General features: G+C 41.3%; 1 protein-coding gene across 1 annotated transcript in view; it reads left to right on the forward strand.

Annotated features, from left to right (window-relative positions):
• Positions 1-16,864, forward strand: part of LOC138744608 (protein FAM187B-like) — a 120,844-nt gene extending 103,980 nt beyond the window's left edge. Inside the window, exon 3 of the mRNA XM_069901008.1 lies at positions 16,710-16,864. The gene's annotated coding sequence lies outside the window, so the exon portion shown is untranslated. The remainder of the gene's footprint in view (positions 1-16,709) is intronic.
• Positions 16,865-18,355: the final 1,491 nt, after the last annotated feature.

Below are 18,355 nucleotides of genomic sequence, written 5' to 3' on the forward strand. Positions count from 1 at the left end.
TTCACCTTCACACCACAATCAGTGAGGATTCCTCACCTCCACACCACAATCAGTGAGGATTCCTCACCTCCACACCACAATCAGTGAGAATTCCTCACCTTACACCACAATCAGTGAGGATTCCTCACCTCCACACCACAATCAGTGAGAATTCCTCACCTCACACCACAGTGAGGATTCCTCACCTCCACTTCACAATCAGTGAGGATACCTCACCTCCACACCACAATCAGTGAGGATGCCTCACCTCACACCACAGTGAGGATTCCTCACCTCCATATCACAATCAGTGAGGATTCCTCACCTCCACACCACAATCAGTGAGAATTCCTCACCTCACACCACAGTGAGAATTCCTCACCTCCACTTCACAATCAGTGAGGATACCTCACCTCCACACCATAATCAGTGAGGATGCCTCACCTCACACCTCAGTGAGGATTCCTCACCTCCACTTCACAATTAGTGAGGATACCTCACCTCTACACCACAATCAGTGAGGATACCTCACCTCCACATCACAATCAGTGAGGATTCCTCACCTCCACACCACAATGTGAGGCAGAAATTGCCTAAGCATCTCTTACAATCAGAGAGAGAGAAGCAAAAAAGTGTCTCTCCCCCCCCTCCCACCGCCGAGTCACCGAGTGAATGTAGATTCACCTCCACCACTTTCGCAGCCCCCACAGCCGCACAGAGTCCAGTCCAAACCATTGGCGACCAGAGCTCCAGATCTGAACCTCCGACACAGTCAGGAATCGTTCAGCGCCCTCGGCAACTCTTCACATCCTGGTTCCGATACCGTTAAATTAGCTACATAAAGTTAAATTAGCTAGTATTTACCCTAATATTTACCCTGATATTAGCTCTTTCTATGACAAACATAAGAAAGAGGATGGATCAGTAATTCGTATATTTTGGTCTTGTCAAACCCTTGTCAAGTACTGGGAAGAGGTCTTTGTGCTTTATCAATAATTGTTCATGTTAACCTAGCACCAGACCCACTGGGGGCCTTGTTTGGGATGGCGAAATTGTCTTCATTTCAATGTCATGCATTAGCCTTTGCCTCTCTTATTGCAAGATGGAAAGATGCTGTTCCCACCCACTCATAATCAATAGGCACTTTCGGATGGCCAACTGACCCGCATGTAAAGCCGCATGTTTAGGCAATATGCGGCTGTTTTGAGTCCACCTGAATGTGCAGGAGGCTACGTAACCTTCCTCCAAGAGGGATAATCAGCTCAGCTCAGTGGCACCCCCAGCCACCTGAATACAGCTGGCTGAAAGCGGATGTGAGAGGGTCAGGCTGCTGATCACAGCTGACACTGGGCAGGATCTGGAGTGTGCTCAAAGCCGCATCCAGTGCAGCTGTGTCCTTCAGGTGGCCAGCGTTGCGCTTTAAACGCTGCCACCTGAATGGCAATTTAAAGGGCCGCTTCTGCTTCTTCAGGCACATTCTTAGCGTAGAATGCACCTGAAAAAGCCTAATGGTGACATGATTTGATGTCACATTTAACCTTGGAGAAAATAAGATGTTCTGCAAGTGGCTCGAGTTTAAACTTTCCCAATCTTTAGGGTTCATTTTTGATTTTGTAGCCTCTAATGGGAATCGTAATCCGGTTTCTTTGTGATTCTGCTTTTCTTTTTATTTCTACTTGCATTTTTTTTTCTCTATATTGTCATGCAACTTAGGAATGGTTTGGGGTTTAGATTAGTACATTATATTTTTTTCCCCTTTTTATATTTTTTTAATTTACATGTGAATAAAACTGTTGCATAAGAAAAATATGACTGATAACATTGTGCTTGTCTCCTTGCTCTAATACAGCTTACATCATTCCTTCATATATGTATGAACCATTATATAAAATTCAATAAAAATATTGAAATAGAATAGTTAAGTAGAAATTCTGTTGTCAGGCAGGAAGGAGAATCTCAGGGTTACATGTAATGTTGTGTATGTACTCTGACCATAAATGTGAACTTTGTACTAGATGGCCTCTATGGAGAGAGAAACACAGATGTCATGTTTCCCATCATAAACCCAGTGGGCTGGGGCGCAGGGAAGTACTGTCTACATTCCGATATGTGTGGAAGGATTAGAAGTGGAAGTGGGAAATTTGAGATAAAGTGTGTTAAGGGGTCAGGTTTTGAGGTGATGTTTGACCGGCCTCGAGCCCATCTGGGCAATTTGCATGCACCCCGTGACTGAGTGGGCTTTTCCCAGAGGCATTCACACCTCCCATATCGTGAATTCTGTTGGTAGATTAACTGGCGACTGATATGGGCATCAAAAAATGGGTAGCGGTCATGGGAGAGAATGGAAAAGAACTTTAAATGTTACCGCTCAATATGGGTCATTCAGCCCACGATGTTATGTAAGCTTACTCCACACCTGTCTACCTCACACCCATAACCTCTATTTTTCTTACAACCATGTGCCTATCTAAGAGTTTTTGTTTTAAAGTCTTTATTGCGCCAGCCTCCACCACTACCCCTGCAATGCATTCCAGGCACCTAGCACTCTCTGTGTAAAAAAAGCACATCTCGAGGAGTCACGTGATGGAGTAGTGGCCGGACGGTGAACTCCAGCCCTCTCCAGAAAAGTCGGGAAAAACAAGAGAAAATACAAAGGCACAGAAATACAAGTTAAAGAAAAGTGAGTATAAAGGTGGAAAGAAGATGGAGACAAAAGGAGAAAAATCAAAATCAACAGAAAGAAGAGAGGAAGAGAAGACAACGGAGGAAAAAGGTGAAGGCCTTACCTGTCCGAAGAGGCCCGCTGTGGAGAGAAGACCCCACTACCTCAGGTCGGTAGAAAAAGAACTACAACAATGGCTCACAGAGCCGAGTAAAAGTGCGCAACCGCGCATGCGCATGAAAAAAAACACACCGACGGGAGGGGGGACCAGCTGGGGAGTCGATCTCCACAGCCGGCAACGACAGCTGCAGAACACCTGCAGCAAGAAGAGACCACAGAAGACAATGGAAACAAGAAAGAAGAGGAGGAAAGGGCAGCAAAGAAACAACAGATGGCCAACCTAGAGGAAGAAGAAGAGGAAGAATACACTGAAATAGATAAAGGGAAAGGCAAGGTAAAGGATATACTTGCTCTTGTTAGAGGATACATGGAGTCATTTAAAGAATGGCAAACACAGGAATTCAATGATTTAAGAAGAAGAATAAACAACACAGAAAAGAAAATAAATAAAATGGATATGACCTTAACAGAAATGGGGAAAAAAATGGACAAGATGGAAGAGCGGGCAGTAGCAGCAGAAATGGAGGTAGAAGACTTAAAAAAGAAATTGGAGGAATCTAATAAAAAAACTAAAGAGACACAAGAATTACTAGCCCAAAAAATAGATATAATGGAAAATTATAACAGAAGAAATAACATAAAGATAGTGGGCCTTAAGGAAGATGAAGAAGGCAAGAATATGAGGGAGTTTATAAAAGAATGGATCCCTAAGGCCCTAGGATGTCCAGAACTACAGCAAGAAATGGAAATAGAAAGGGCACATAGAGCATTAGCCTTTAAACCACAACCACAACAAAAACCAAGATCTATTGTAGTAAAATTCCTAAGATATACTACAAGAGAAAAGGTACTGGAGAAGACAATGGAAAAAGTAAGAGAGGGCAACAAACCACTGGAGTATAAAGGGCAAAAAATCTTCATTTATCCAGATATAAGCTTTGAACTCCTAAAGAAGAGAAAAGAGTTCAATACAGCAAAAGCGATTTTATGGAAGAAAGGATATAAATTTACACTGAAGCATCCTGCGGTATTGAAAATATTTATTCCAGGACAACAAAACAGACTATTCTCGGATCCAGAAGAAGCACGAAAATTTGCAGAACAATTACAAAAATAGACTGAGGGATGAAGACGGGTAATGAGAGCAAAAATTATCACGATTGATATGTATGTGGGTAAAGACAAAAATAGACTGAGGGATGAAGACGGGTAAGGAGGGTAAAAATGACCACGATTGATATGTATGCGGGTAAAGAGGTATAAGAGTGAATAGAGACAATGGGCATATGTGAAAGTATCTGTAATTAGAGGAAAACATAGAGAGTATAGACAAGAATTAATAAGGGAAGGTAATGGAATAGAGAGAATAAGGAGGGAATTAAAAGAGTGACCTTTGTGACATATAAAAAGCGAAATCTTTTCTGGGTGGGGCTGGGTGGGGGAAAAGAGCGGTCACTGCAAAATCAGTTGACGCTTGCGAGTGGATTCGCAAATCCAAATGGAGAGGGGAGATGTGGTTGTCCGACAAGGGATAAAGGGCAACTCAGGAGGGGAAGGGGAGATTGGGGATAAAGAAGATAGAAATAGGAGAATAAGGAAAATGTTGGATGTTGTAGGAATGTTGTCTGGTAAAGAGTTGAAAATAAGAAAACAGAAATGGAAAAGGAGGAAAGGTAATGATGGAAAAATGGAAAGAGAAGATAAACAAAATATAAAATGGCTACGCTGAACTATATGACTCTAAATATTAATGGAATACATAACCAAATTAAAAGGAAGAAACTACTAAATTTACTGAAAAAGGAAAAAATAGATATAGCATTTGTCCAAGAAACACACTTAACTGAATTGGAGCACAAGAAATTAAAGAGAGATTGGGTAGGACATGTAACAGCAGCATCGTATAATTCAAAAGCAAGAGGAGTGGCTATATTAATTAGCAAAAATGTGCCATTTAAAATAGAAGAGGAAATAATAGATCCAGCAGGGAGATATGTTATGATAAAATGTCAGATATATTCAGAGCTTTGGAATCTACTTAATATATATTCACCTAACGAAGAAGATCAAAAGTTTATGCAAGATATCTTTTTGAAGGTAGCTAATACGCAAGGGAACATACTAATAGGAGGGGATTTCAATCTGAATTTGGATCCAAATATGGATAAAACGGGGAAAAAAATTAACAGGAAGAACAAAGTAACCAAATTTATAATTAAATCAATGCAAGAAATGAAACTTGTGGACATATGGAGGAAACAAAACCCAAAAGAAAAGGAATACTCACACTACTCGACTAGACATAAAACATACTCAAGGATAGACCTATTCCTGTTATCAGCCCACATTCAAAGGAGAGTTAGGAAAACGGAATATAAAGCTAGACTATTATCGGACCACTCACCCCTGTTATTGGCAATAGAGCTAGAGGACATCCCTCCAAGAATGTATAGATGGAGATTAAACCCCATGCTACTTAAAAGACAGGATTTTAGAGAATTTATTGAAAAACAATTAAAAATGTACTTTGAAGTAAATACGGAATCAGTGGAAGATAAGTTTACACTATGGGACGCAATGAAAGCATTCATTAGAGGGCAAATAATAAGTTATGCAACCAAGATGAAGAAGGACTATAATCAGGAAACAGAGCAGTTGGAAAGGGAAATAATAAACATAGAAAAAAAATTAGCAATAAAGGAAGATACAACCAAAAGAAGAGAATTGGCGGATAAAAAAATAAAATATGAAACATTACAAACATATAAGGTGGAGAAGAATATAATGAAGACAAAACAGAAATATTATGAACTAGGTGAAAAAACACACAAAATCTTAGCATGGCAGCTTAAGACAGAGCAAACTAAGAAAATGGTATTGGCAACAAGGAAAAAAGACAAACAAATTACATATAATCCAAAAGAAATTAAGGAAAACTTCAGAGAATTCTATGAACAATTATACCGAACCGAAAACGAAGGGAAAGAAGGGAAAATAGATGAATTTTTGACTAAAATTGAACTACCAAAACTACAAATAGAGGAACAAAATAAATTAACAGAACCATTTGGAACAGTAGAAATACAAGAGATAATAAAAAATTTACCAAATAATAAGACACCAGGAGAGGATGGACTCCCAATAGAATTCTACAAAACATTTAAAGACCTAATAATACCGCCCCTCCTGGATGTAATCAACCAGATTGATGAGACACAAAACTTACCAGATTCATGTAAAACAGCAATAATTACAGTGATACTAAAACAAGGGAAAGATCCACTCTCACCAGCGTCATATAGACCAATATCTCTGCTAAACACAGATTATAAGATAATAGCTAAACTATTAGCGAACAGATTAGCAGAACAGGTACCGAAAATGGTAAATTTAGACCAAACTGGATTTATCAAAAAAAGACGCACAACAGACAATATTTGTAAATTTATTAACTTAATTCATGCAGTAGAAGGAAATAAAGCACCGGCAGTAGCAGTTGCTTTAGACGCAGAGAAGGCCTTCGACAGAGTAGAATGGAATTACTTGTTCAAAGTATTGCAAAAATTCAGTTTACCGGAGAAGTATATTAATTGGATTAAAGCATTATATAAGGGACCGTTAGCGAAAGTGACAGTAAATGGACATGTATCAAAGCAATTTAACTTAAGCAGGTCAACGCGGCAGGGATGCCCACTATCACCATTATTGTTTGCGCTAGCTATAGAACCACTAGCAGAATCGATAAGAAGAGATAATAATATAAAAGGAATAAAAACAAAAGACAGGGAATATAAAATCAGTCTGTTTGCGGATGATGTGATAGTGTACTTAACAGAACCAGAACTATCAATAAAAGAATTATATAAGAAATTGAAGGAATATGGAGAAGTGTCGGGATACAAGATAAACGTAAATAAAAGTGAAGCAATGCCTATGAATAACGCGGATTTCTCAAAATTTAAGGAGGAATCCCCATTCAGATGGCAAACGCAGGCAATAAGATACCTAGGTGTGCAAATAAACAAAAATCTAGGCCAATTATATAAACTCAATTACAATCCACTAATGAAAAAATTACAGGACGATTTAGAGCATTGGAAAGAGCTACCACTAACACTGATAGGAAGGATAAACTGTATTAAAATGAACATTTTTCCAAGGATACTATACTTATTTCAGGCATTGCCAATACAACTGACAGAAAAATTCTTCAAAGAGTTAAAGAAAATAATAAGTAGATTTTTATGGAGAGGGGGGAAACCGAGGATAGCACTAGATAAATTAACAGAATGGTATAAACAAGGAGGCTTACAATTGCCAAACTTCAAAAATTATTATAGAGCCGCACAATTAAGGTACCTATCAGATTTTTATCAAACAAGGGAAAAACCAGACTGGACGAGACTAGAATTAGATAAAATAGGGGAAAAGATACCTGAACACATATTATATAAATGGGACGAAAAATTGGTACAACATAGAACTTCTCCAGTATTACACCATCTCCTCAATATATGGAAGAAGATTCATGTAGAAAGAAATAAAATAAATTACCAAATACCAAAACTAATATTGACGCAAAATAAGCTACTCCCTTTTACAATAGACAACCTTGCCTTTAGAAAATGGGGAAAAAAAGGGATTAAAAGAATAGAAAATTGTTTTTCAGGAAGTAGATTCTTATCCTTTGAACAAATGAGAGATAAGTACAATATAACTGGAGATACAGCGCTGGCATATTACCAACTGAGATCCTACTTGAAAGATAAATTAGGAAGCAACTTGAGTTTACCAGAGGGAAGTAACCTTGAATATGTGATTACAGATACAATGTTAATCAAAAGATTTATAAAAAATATGTATATTAAACTGCAAGAAAAGGAGAATGAGGAAACAAATGGTAAAACTAAACAAAAATGGGAACAAGATTTAAATAAAAAGATAAAAAAGGAAACATGGGAGAAGTTATGCTCTGGAACGATGAGAAATACAATAAATACGAGGCTGCGTATGATACAATATAATTGGTTACACAGACTATACATTACACCGCAAAAGTTAAATAAATGGGACCCAACAGTATCTGATAGATGTTTTCGATGTAAAAAAGAAAGGGGAACAACAATTCATGCAATCTGGACATGTGAGAGAGTAGAAAAATTTTGGGATGATCTCAATCAGATATTAAATAAAATAACAGAAAACAATATACCAAAGAATCCAGAGATCTTTCTCCTAAGTAACATAAAAAATAAAGAATTTGGAATTGACTTGGAAGATGCACAAAAAAGATTTGTCAAGATAGCCCTAGCCGTAGCAAAAAAATGTATTATGTCAACCTGGAAATTGGAAGATCATTTGAAAATACAACAATGGTATATAGAAATGAATAAATGTATTCCATTAGAAAAAATAACATATAGTTTAAGAAATAATATTGAAATATTCGAACAAGTATGGGAGCCTTACATTAAATACAATAGCGAAAACCTACCGGGAACAAACATTACCTAAGTTGATGGAAGGAGAAGAAAAGAAAAGAATGGACTCAGTAGAATTTCTGGTGTATTTTTGTTGAATGACAACATTGTCTAACTGAATTAATGCAACCTAGATTGTATACCTAAAATGGATGAGAGGGGGGGGTGGGGGGGTGGCTTGGGAGGAGGGAGGGGGGAGGGAGAAAAAGTCACTGTAAATGTGTGGAAAAGAAAAAGTGTATATCATGGCTATTGTGATTTATGGTGTGAAAAATAAAAAAGTTTAAAAAAAAAAGAATGTAGTGCCTTAACATGTGTGAATAGACTTACTAATTATATTTGTTTATGGGAAGTGATGGCTCAGTGAAAGATGTTAAGTGGCAATGTGATATGCTGTTACTAATTTCAGTTCAATTGTTCTTTATAAGACTGATCCCTTAAATAAAGATTTGTTTTAATAAAAAAAAAATAAATAAATAAAATTTTTTAAAAAAGCGCATCTCGTGTTTCCCCTGAACTTTCCTCCACTCAGATGCCCTTCAGTATTTGTTTTAATTTAGAGATACAGCATGGCAATGGGCCCTTCCGCCCTGTCCAAACATACCAATTAACCTACAAACCCCATACACTTTTGGAGGGGGGGGAGGAAACTGGAACGCCTGGAGGAAACTGCCACAGGACACAGGGAAAACATCCAAACTCATTAGGGGCAGCGCCAGATTTGAACCTGAATTGCTGGCACTGTAGTAACATTGTGCTAACTGCTATGCCAACTGTGCCGTCTTACATTTGCACCCCAGGAGAAAAGTGCTGGCTCTCCACCCTATCTAAGCCCCTCATAATCTTATATACCTCTATTTTGTCACCTAAAGCCGCTTTCAGGTGGAATAGGTGGGAGAATGCGGCTCCAGAACTGGCTGCGGGTGTGTGTGAAGCGACATTCAGGTGGCAGCGCCAAAGGAGCTGTCCTGGCACCTGAAAGGTCCGCAGTGGGAAGAGAGACACCACAGAGTCAACGGCGGCTCCTGTCAACTGTGGACGTAGACCTGCTTTCCGGTGCCTAGCGGGAGTGCTCGAAAGCGGAGAATACACCTACCTGAGGAGAGTTGGGTGAGTATCCCTTGGGTCAGGGTTCTCCACTTTCAGGTGGCCTCCCAACAGCCGCATTCAGGTATTTTAGGTGGCTTTACGCTGGGGTATTCTGGCCACCTTAAAACGGCTCTAGTGTTGCAGGGGTACACAGAAATAAGGAGGGGTAGTTATGAAACTGATGACATTGCTTTTTTACCATCCAGCATGAGCTCAATGGGCTGAATGATCTCATCCTAATAAGTAAGTAGCTAGAAAGCAGGAGAAAATAACTGAAACAAAAGTTTAATAGTTGGATGAAAGTGATGGTGGAAGATGATACAGGTGAGCTGGATTAAGAGGATGCTAGGATAGGTGAGAAAAATGCTTGAGAGTTTAAGTTAGTTCTAGAAGTGAATGTATTTTTGGATTAGATGAGAGGTTTGACACTCAGATGCCAATTCAACAGGACACTGCATTTACACATCAAAGTAATGACCATGAAGGAAGTTTCAAACAAGGCATTATAGCAAGGAGCAGAGCCCACTTATAAAAGTGGATCAGCTACCAGTGCAAAGCGACACAAATCTTGGACTCTCCTGTGCCCTAATATTTGGACAACAACCACAACAGCAAATTTGCCTTTATTCAGTGAGCAAATGAGTCAGATATGTAGAGATGACCAAAAGCTTGGTTAAACTGATACTTTTTTAAAGAGCATCTTATAAAGGGATATTGAAAAGATGGAAAGGGTTAAGAAGGGAATTTTAGGAGGAACACATTCTCACTGAAGCGACCACCGGTAAGCACAATGGACTGATTAATTCAGGGGTAATCCGCAGGAGTAAATTAAGGTAGATACTTTAGTGGGGAAGGTTGCAGAGATAGTTTTGAAATGGAGCCATTCCTTAAACAAGCAGCAAACACAAGAATTGTAAGTGAGTGGCATTTGGCCAATGACATTTGAGCAACCAATGAATCGCAGGAGGAACTCAGCAGGTCAGACAGCATCCATGGGTAGAAATGGTCAGCCAACTTTGTGAGTCAGAACCCTCTCGATGAAGGGTCTCGACCCACAGTGTTAACCGACCATTTCTATCATGAATGCTGAGTGAAACATTAAGACTGTAGTAAATACTAGAGGAACTCAGCTGGTCTTTCAGAGCCCATAGGAGGCAAAGATATATCACCAGCATTTTGGGCCTGAGCCCTTCTTCAAGGTTTGAGCAAAAAACAGGACATCTCAGAATACAGACAGTGCCGGCTGGGGGAGGGGACAAGACCAACAAAAGGTGTTAATCAGATATGTTAAGGGGAGAGGTGGGAATTGACTGTCTGTGTGAAAGGACACAAGGAAAAGGGAGAAAGATAGAGCTGGAAGGAGATGGAGGAAGAAGTGCGGCTGGGGGGGTGGGTGGGGGGGAGTTGAACAGAGAAGTCCATATTACTGCCATCTGGTCGGAGGGTACCCAATCAGAAGATGAGGTGTTCTTCCTATAATTTGTGGGTGGTCTCAGTCTGGCAGTGGATGACACCATGGGCAGAATTGTCAGCAAGGGAATGGGATGGGGCACTGAAGTGGGTGGCCACTGGGAGATCCACGCCATTGCGGCGGACACACCCAAGGTTCTCAACAAAGCGATCTCCCAGTCTGTGGCCAGTCTCTCCGATGTAGGGGAGACCACAGCAGGGGTACTGGATGCAGTAGATGACCCCTGCAGATTCACAAGTGAAATGTTACTTCACTTGGAAGGACTGTTTGGGGCCTATCTGATCTGCTGATTTCCTCCAGCAACTCTTTCTTTGTCAAGATTCCAGCGTCTGGAATCTTTGTGGATCACTATTTTTTGACATTTGGCACACGTTAGGACCTGGGCAACAGTGGGCGGGGGTTAGATTGATGCAATATTTACAGAGGAAGGCAGAGGGAAACCAGCTAACTTTGGAGACAACTAGGTCATAGAGTTTCAATTGCAGATAAGCTGACACAGGCCAGGTTCAATGACATACAATACAGAACAGAGAATATTACAGCACAGTGTAGGCCCTTCAGCCCAGGGTTCTGTGCCGTTTTATGTAAACCTACTCAACAATCTAAACCTTCACTACCTCACACCCATACCCTCTATTTTTCTTGCATCCTCATGTCTGTCTCTTTTAAAGATCCCTATTGTACCAACCTCCACCACCACCCCTGGCAATGCATTTCAGGCACCCACTATTCTCTCTGCAAAAGACAAATCTGATGCCTCACCTAAACTTTCCTCCCATTATACAGATGTCTTCTGGTATTTGTTACTCTCGCCCTAGGGAAAAGTTGCTGGCTGTCCATCCTATCAGTGCCTCTATGTGAACCTCTATCAATTTCCTTCTCATCCATGTTCACTCAAGGGAGCAAAGCCCTAGCGCTGTAAACATTGCCTCAAAAGACATGGTCTCCATCCAGATAACATCCTGGTAAATCTCCTCTGACCCTCTCCACAGCTTCCACATCCTTCCTGTCATGAGATGACCAAAACTGAATGCAACATTCCAAGTGCAGTCTAGCCAGAGTATTATAGACCTGCAACATTACATTATGATGATCCAGACATTTCAGGATCAGAATTCTGAATCAAAATTTATTGTCATGAGCAAGTCACAAAACTTGGTGTTTTGTGCCAGCATCACACAGTGCAAACATTCATATAAACCACCTTACAACAGTAAATAAAAATAGTGCACAAAATGTCATTGGTCATTCAGGAATCTGATGGCAGCGGGGAAGAAACTCTCCTTGTGCTGCTGAGAGCTCGTCTTTAGGCTCCTGGACCTTCTTCCCGATGGTAGCAGAGTGAAGGTCCTTGGGGATAGAGGCTGCTTTTTAAGACACCACCTCGTAGGTGTCCTCGATGGAGTGAAGTCTGGAGCCCGTGATGTTGCAGATCGATTTAGCAACCCTCTAGAGTTTTTTTCTTGTCCTGAGCATTGGCACCTCCATACCAGGCAGTGGTATGGGGCACTGAAGTGGGTGGCCACAAAGCTAGAACAAGTCTTTGGTGATATAATGAATCTCTTTGTACATATAGCCGCTGGCGAGCCTTCTTTGTGATTGTATCAACGTGGAGGCTCCAGGACAGATCCTCGGAGATGTTGGCACCCAGGAATTTGAGGTTTTTAAACCCTCTCCGCGACTCAGCCCTCAATGATGACTGGATCGTGTTCCCCTGACTTCCTCCTGAAGTCCACAATCATCTCTTTGTTTCTGCTAAGGTTGAGCACAAGGTTGTTGGTGTGACACTAAGCAGCGAGCTGATCTACCTCCCTCCTGTATGCTTCCTTGTTGCCAGTTCTGATCTGCCAACGACCGCAATGTCATTGGAAAATTTGTAGATAGCATTGGATCTGAAGTAACATGTGATCTGAACTAAGATGAAAGATGCCATCAAATATCCTGAAATCAATGCATTTACTTCCTGAGGTGTCGGACCAGATTTGGCCCACCGTTGGATACTCCATCAACTTGTACACATGCGCTGTGGGAAGCATTCAGACTGGTTTCATTTCAGCCTGTGGTTTGGGAATTTGAGTGCATCCATATGAGGCACTACTTCAACAAGGCAGCCAACATCATAAAGGACCCCCTTCACTCTGGTCACAACCTCTTCTCACTGCTCCCTTTGGCCAGAAGGTATAGAAACCTGACGACCAGCACCTCCAGGTTCAAGAACAATCAGGGTCTTGAACCTCCCCTTGTTACACTGATCAGGCACTATGCGAGAAACCATCTGCATTATAGTCAAGTTACCTTTTTTTTGGTCTATTTTGGATATTTATTATCCATCTATCCTTTGTATTTATTGTGTCTTTTAAATTAAATTATGTATACTGTTTTTTTTTGTGAAGTTTTTATTTGCTGGCAGCAAATAAGAATTTTAGTGCATATGTATTTTGTACAATCTGTATAAAATAAATGATCTAAAATTAAATAATGCAGGAGTTAGGAATCAGATATAAAACAGAAATGGCTAAAGAAAACCACTTATCAGATCAAGCTGAGGAAAATGTTTATACTTGCCGACAAAATGAACTCAGTCGTTCAGTCCTTTCAACAAGCTGACAGGCACAACAGGCTGAATGGCCTTTTCTGTGTTATCCAAAATCCACTGTTGGGTGTGTCACAGTCAAACACATTTAATCGCTATCTAAACAATGCCTACAGTTGTTGCTAACCTTTTGTCATACCTTCCCGAACCTCCATGAACCTTTACAGCACCTAATAGCCTGAATATGCCTGAGATTGTCTGATCTTGGAAGCAAAGCAGGCTCAGGGCCTGGTCAGTGCTTGGAGGGGAGACCGCCCGGGAACACCAGGTGCTGCAGGTTTCGGTGAGGGGCACTGGACAAAGTAGCGTCTCTCTGTCTGCCTCACGGAAGACAAAAGTTAAAGTATTTCATGTATGTTACATTCTAAATGTAGTATTATGTGACAATAATGGAACCTTGACCTTTAGGTTCCTGGAGTTCAATACAGATATCAGTGAACAGATCATGCATATTTGCAATATGGCTGACAAACAATCAGTCAACAGAAAAGTTTTATCGAATTCTCATGGCTGCAAGTAAAGACAGAAATCAGTGCTGAATACTCATTGCCCTTGTAACAGGCACCATCACACTTCAGTCATGTTTTACACAGACCTGGTGATAGCTCCAATCTCACTACCTTCTGCATTTGCAAACTTTGCCTTTAGCTGACCACTTTCTTGTCTAATCATCCCCTCATGAATTACTTCAGACCAATATAATCTTGTTATTATGAAGATAGAAATATACCGGTTAATAGAAGTCTATTCCCACAAAAAGGGTGGCTCGGTTAGTGTAGGAGTTAGTGCAATGTTGTTACAGTGCCATTGACCGAGTTTGTAAGGAGGTCATTTGGGTATAATTAGGTGGCAGGGGCTCGTGGGCCGATAGGGCCGGTTACCATGCTGTATGCCTAAATTTAAAAATGTAAACATTTTTATAAGTTAAAATTTTTAAAAGCCTGCATCTTGCTGACCGCCTTTCACCCTTCAGGACTTCAAGTCTTTACGCCTGCAACACCAACTGTGGGCTCACCATGTTGCAGGAATGTGTTACGAATGTTTTAAAAATCAATTTATTTGAACAATATCAGGATTTATTGTCATGAACAAGTCATGAAATTCGGTGTTTGCGGCAGCATCAAAGTGCAAACGTAGATATTCCAACCATCTTACAACATTAGTTTAAAAAATTAACAATAACAGGACACGAAAAGTCAGGCAGTGTCTCCAGTTCATTGATAATTCAGGAATCTGATAGCAGAGGGGAAGAAGCCAGAAATAGGGGAACCAGCCTCAAGATTCAGGGGAGTAGATTTAAGACGGAGATGAGGAAAAACTGGTTTTTTTACCCAGAGAAAAGTAAATCTGTGGAATTCTCTGCCCAGGGAAGCAGTTGAGACAACTTCACTAAACATATTTCAGGTTCAGTTCGATATTTACATAAAAAAAAGAATTAAGGGATATGGAGAAAATGCAGGTGAGTGGAGTTGAGTCAGTGATCAGATCAGCCATGATCTTATTGAATGGCGGAGCAGGCTCGATGGGCCACATGGCGACTCCTGTTCCTATTTGTTATGTTCCTATGTTCTAAGTTGTCCTTGTGCTGCTGGGTGCTCACCTTTAGGCTCCTGTACCTTTTCCCCAATGGTAGCAGTGAAGATGGCTTGGCCTGGGTGGTGAGGGTCTTTGAGGATAGAGGCTGCTATTTTTAGACACCACCTTATGGAGATGTCCTCGATGGAGTGAAGTCTGGTCCCTGTGATGTCACAGGCTGAGTTAACAACCCTCTGGAGTTTATTCTTGTCCTGAGAGTTGGCGCTTCCAGACCAGACAGTGATGCAACAGCCAGAATGCTCTCCATGGTACATCTGTAGAAGGTTACGAGAGTCTTCAGTGATATACCAAATCTCCTCACACACCTCACAAAGTACAGTCACTAGCGAGCATCAATGTGGAGGCTCCAGGACAGCTCCTCGGAGATTTTGACACCCAGGAATTTGAAGTTCCTGACCCTCTCCACAACTGAGCCCTCGATGAGGACTGGGTCGTGTTCCCCTGACTTTCTCCTGAAGTCCACGATGTGTCACCTAGATGTCACCTAGAGATAAGAAATTAATAGGATAGATTGATAAATAAATATTCACAGTTAGTGCAAGAAAGAAGGTGGCATTTGAAATGTGCAGACAGATCTTTTTGGTGGTAGTTTATGATAAGGGGAGGTTCAAGAGCCTCATAGTCATTGGATGAAAAACTGTTCTTGAAGCTGCAAGTGCTGGACTTCAGTCTTCTCCACAAGGCAAAGAAATTGTGTTGTGGGGTCCTTTATGATGATGGCTGCCATCTTGAGACTGTGCCTCACATTGACTACAGTGGGTGGGAGGTTGGTGCCTGTGATGAATCTGGCCATGTTAATTACTTGGTTACTCAGATTACATATCTGTCCTGCTAACCCTGGTGCATCGACTGGAGGTAAAACAAACTAGGTCAGTTCAGGACGTGGCCTGGGGTGGGGGTGTGGGGGGCCATAGCAGCACTGCAAAACTGCTTCAAGACCATGGACTGGAGCTGTTTCAGGGAGGTGGCCACTTACAATGATCATGTAAACATAGAGGTGTACATGAACTCAGCGACTGGCTACATCAGCAAGTGCATTGAGGATGTCACCGAGATCAAATGGTTCACAACCAAGGCTAACCAAAAACTATGGTTGGATGCAGAGGTCTGAGCCCCTCTCAGATGTTGCCTTCAGGACAGGGGATAGAATGGCACTAAGATCAGCCAGGGCTGAACTCTCCGGAAGGCAAAGCGAGGATACGCACAGAAGATCCACAGACAGGCCTGCGACACCGGCGACATGAGGCGCTTGTGGCAAGGGATCAAGTGTATTACAGATCATGTCAACCTTGCAAATTGAAGACCATGGCACCTCCCTTCTGGACAGACCGAACACCTTCTATGAGAAGAACAGGATGATGCCAAATAAAGCTCTACGACTCCCTGATGAATGGGCCCCTCCACATAGTCGGGGCCAAGCTGAGGTGAACCCTATCTAAGGTGAACCCACACAAGGTGGTGGGTCCAGATAACATAGTTGGTCGGGTACTGAAGGACTGCACAGGCCAATTGATGAAGGTCTTCACCTAATAGCCTGAATATGCCTGAGATTGTCTGACCTTGGAAGCTAAGCAGGCTCAGGCCTGGTCAGTACTTGGAGGGGAGAGCACCTAGTAATACCAGGAGCTGTAGGTTTCTGTAGTACATGTCAATAATGGACCCTTTACTTTTACCTTTACATCTTCAGCACCTCACTGCAGCAATCTTTTGTCCCTACAGGTTTCAAGACAGACACCATCATCCTGATACCCCAATAATAGGCTTCAATGACTGAGCACGAACCTCCACATTATGAAATGGCATATTATGTGGTAGACACATCAAAGCACAACTCCCAGAGACGCTGTATCTCCACCACCAGCCCCGGCAATGCATTCCAGGTACGTACTATTCTGTATATAAAAAAACTTACTTCTATCATCTCCTCAAAACTTTCCTGCACCCACCTTAAACCAATGTCCTCTGGTATTTGTTACTGCCACCCTCTAACACTCTTGCAGATCTCTATTAAGTCACCTCCTATCTTTCTTGGCTTAAAAGAGAAAAGCCTTGCCTCATAAGGCATGTTCTCCAACTCAGGCAACATCTTGGTAAATCTCCTCTGCATATTCTCAGGGGTGGCCAACCTTACAATTTTTAACTTAGACATAGAGCATGGTAACCGGCCATCTCGGAATACTCTAGCTCGGACACTTCAACTTAGGCCCAGTACAAACCATTTTCTTGCTCGATGATCACAAAAGGTCCACTGGACCCATTTCAGTCCGTGCCGCCCAATTAACTGACACCATCGGTACCGAAATGGCCTGTTACCGTGCTTTAAGCCTAAAATTAAAAATTAAAAGGTTGCCCCCTCCCCGTTGCCAAGCAAACATCCTTCCTGTAATGAAGTGACCAGAATTGAACATAATATTCCAAGTGCGGTCTTGTGGAAGCTGAAAAGCAGGTTAATTAAGTTAATTAATTAAGTCTCATGCCAAATCAGTGAGATTTCCGTTTAAAACTCTTGGCATATACTTTTACAATTGTTCTTGTGATTTTCATTGCAGATGCTGAACAACCAACAAGTAAAAAGATATTGCAAGAAAGATGTATTCTGCCCCACACCTTTCCTACTCTCCACTTGGCAAAAGTTAAGGTATATATCATGTTTGTTAGATTTTTAAGGAATTATTATGTGACAATAAAACAGTTCTTCTCAACCTTTTGTTCTTTCCACTCAAATACCACTTTAAGTAATCCCTATGGCATCAGTGCCCTGTGATTAGTAAGGGATTGCTTAAGGTGGGATGTGGGTGGGAAGGTTGAGAACCACTGCTCGAGACCCAATTGTTATTGAGATATTTTGCTTAAGACAAATTGTCATTGGCCCATTTCCTTTGGAGTTCTGAACGAGTCAGTGAGGGACAATTAAAACAGTAGTTTTCAAACTTTTTCTTTCCACCCACAGACCACCTTAAGCATTCCCTCACTAATCACAGAGCACCGCTGGCACCCTTAAAGTGGGATGTGAGTGGAAAGAAAAAGGTTGAGAACCACTGGAATAAAAGGAACATTGAACTTCCCAATTTTTTTTTAAAGCAAATACTGTTTGTGCATAGCAACGATGACGGATGTGAAAATCCAAAGCAAACTGCAGATCCTGGGGATTGTAATTAAAAACAGAATAGATTGGAATTTAAAACACAAGATGCTGGAGAAACTCAGCAGGTCAAAGAGTGTCCTTTCTAAGCGGCAAAGTTAAAGATACAGAACTGCTGTTTTGGGCTTGAGCCCTTGATCGAGGAATGGGAAAATGTTGGCAGGCGTCTGAACAAAAAAAGGGAGAGGAGGAGCAAGGCCGGAATGAGCCCAGATCTGGCGCC

This window comes from Narcine bancroftii, chromosome 10 (genome assembly GCF_036971445.1).
Source record: "Narcine bancroftii isolate sNarBan1 chromosome 10, sNarBan1.hap1, whole genome shotgun sequence".
NCBI classification, from domain to species: domain Eukaryota; kingdom Metazoa; phylum Chordata; class Chondrichthyes; order Torpediniformes; family Narcinidae; genus Narcine; species Narcine bancroftii.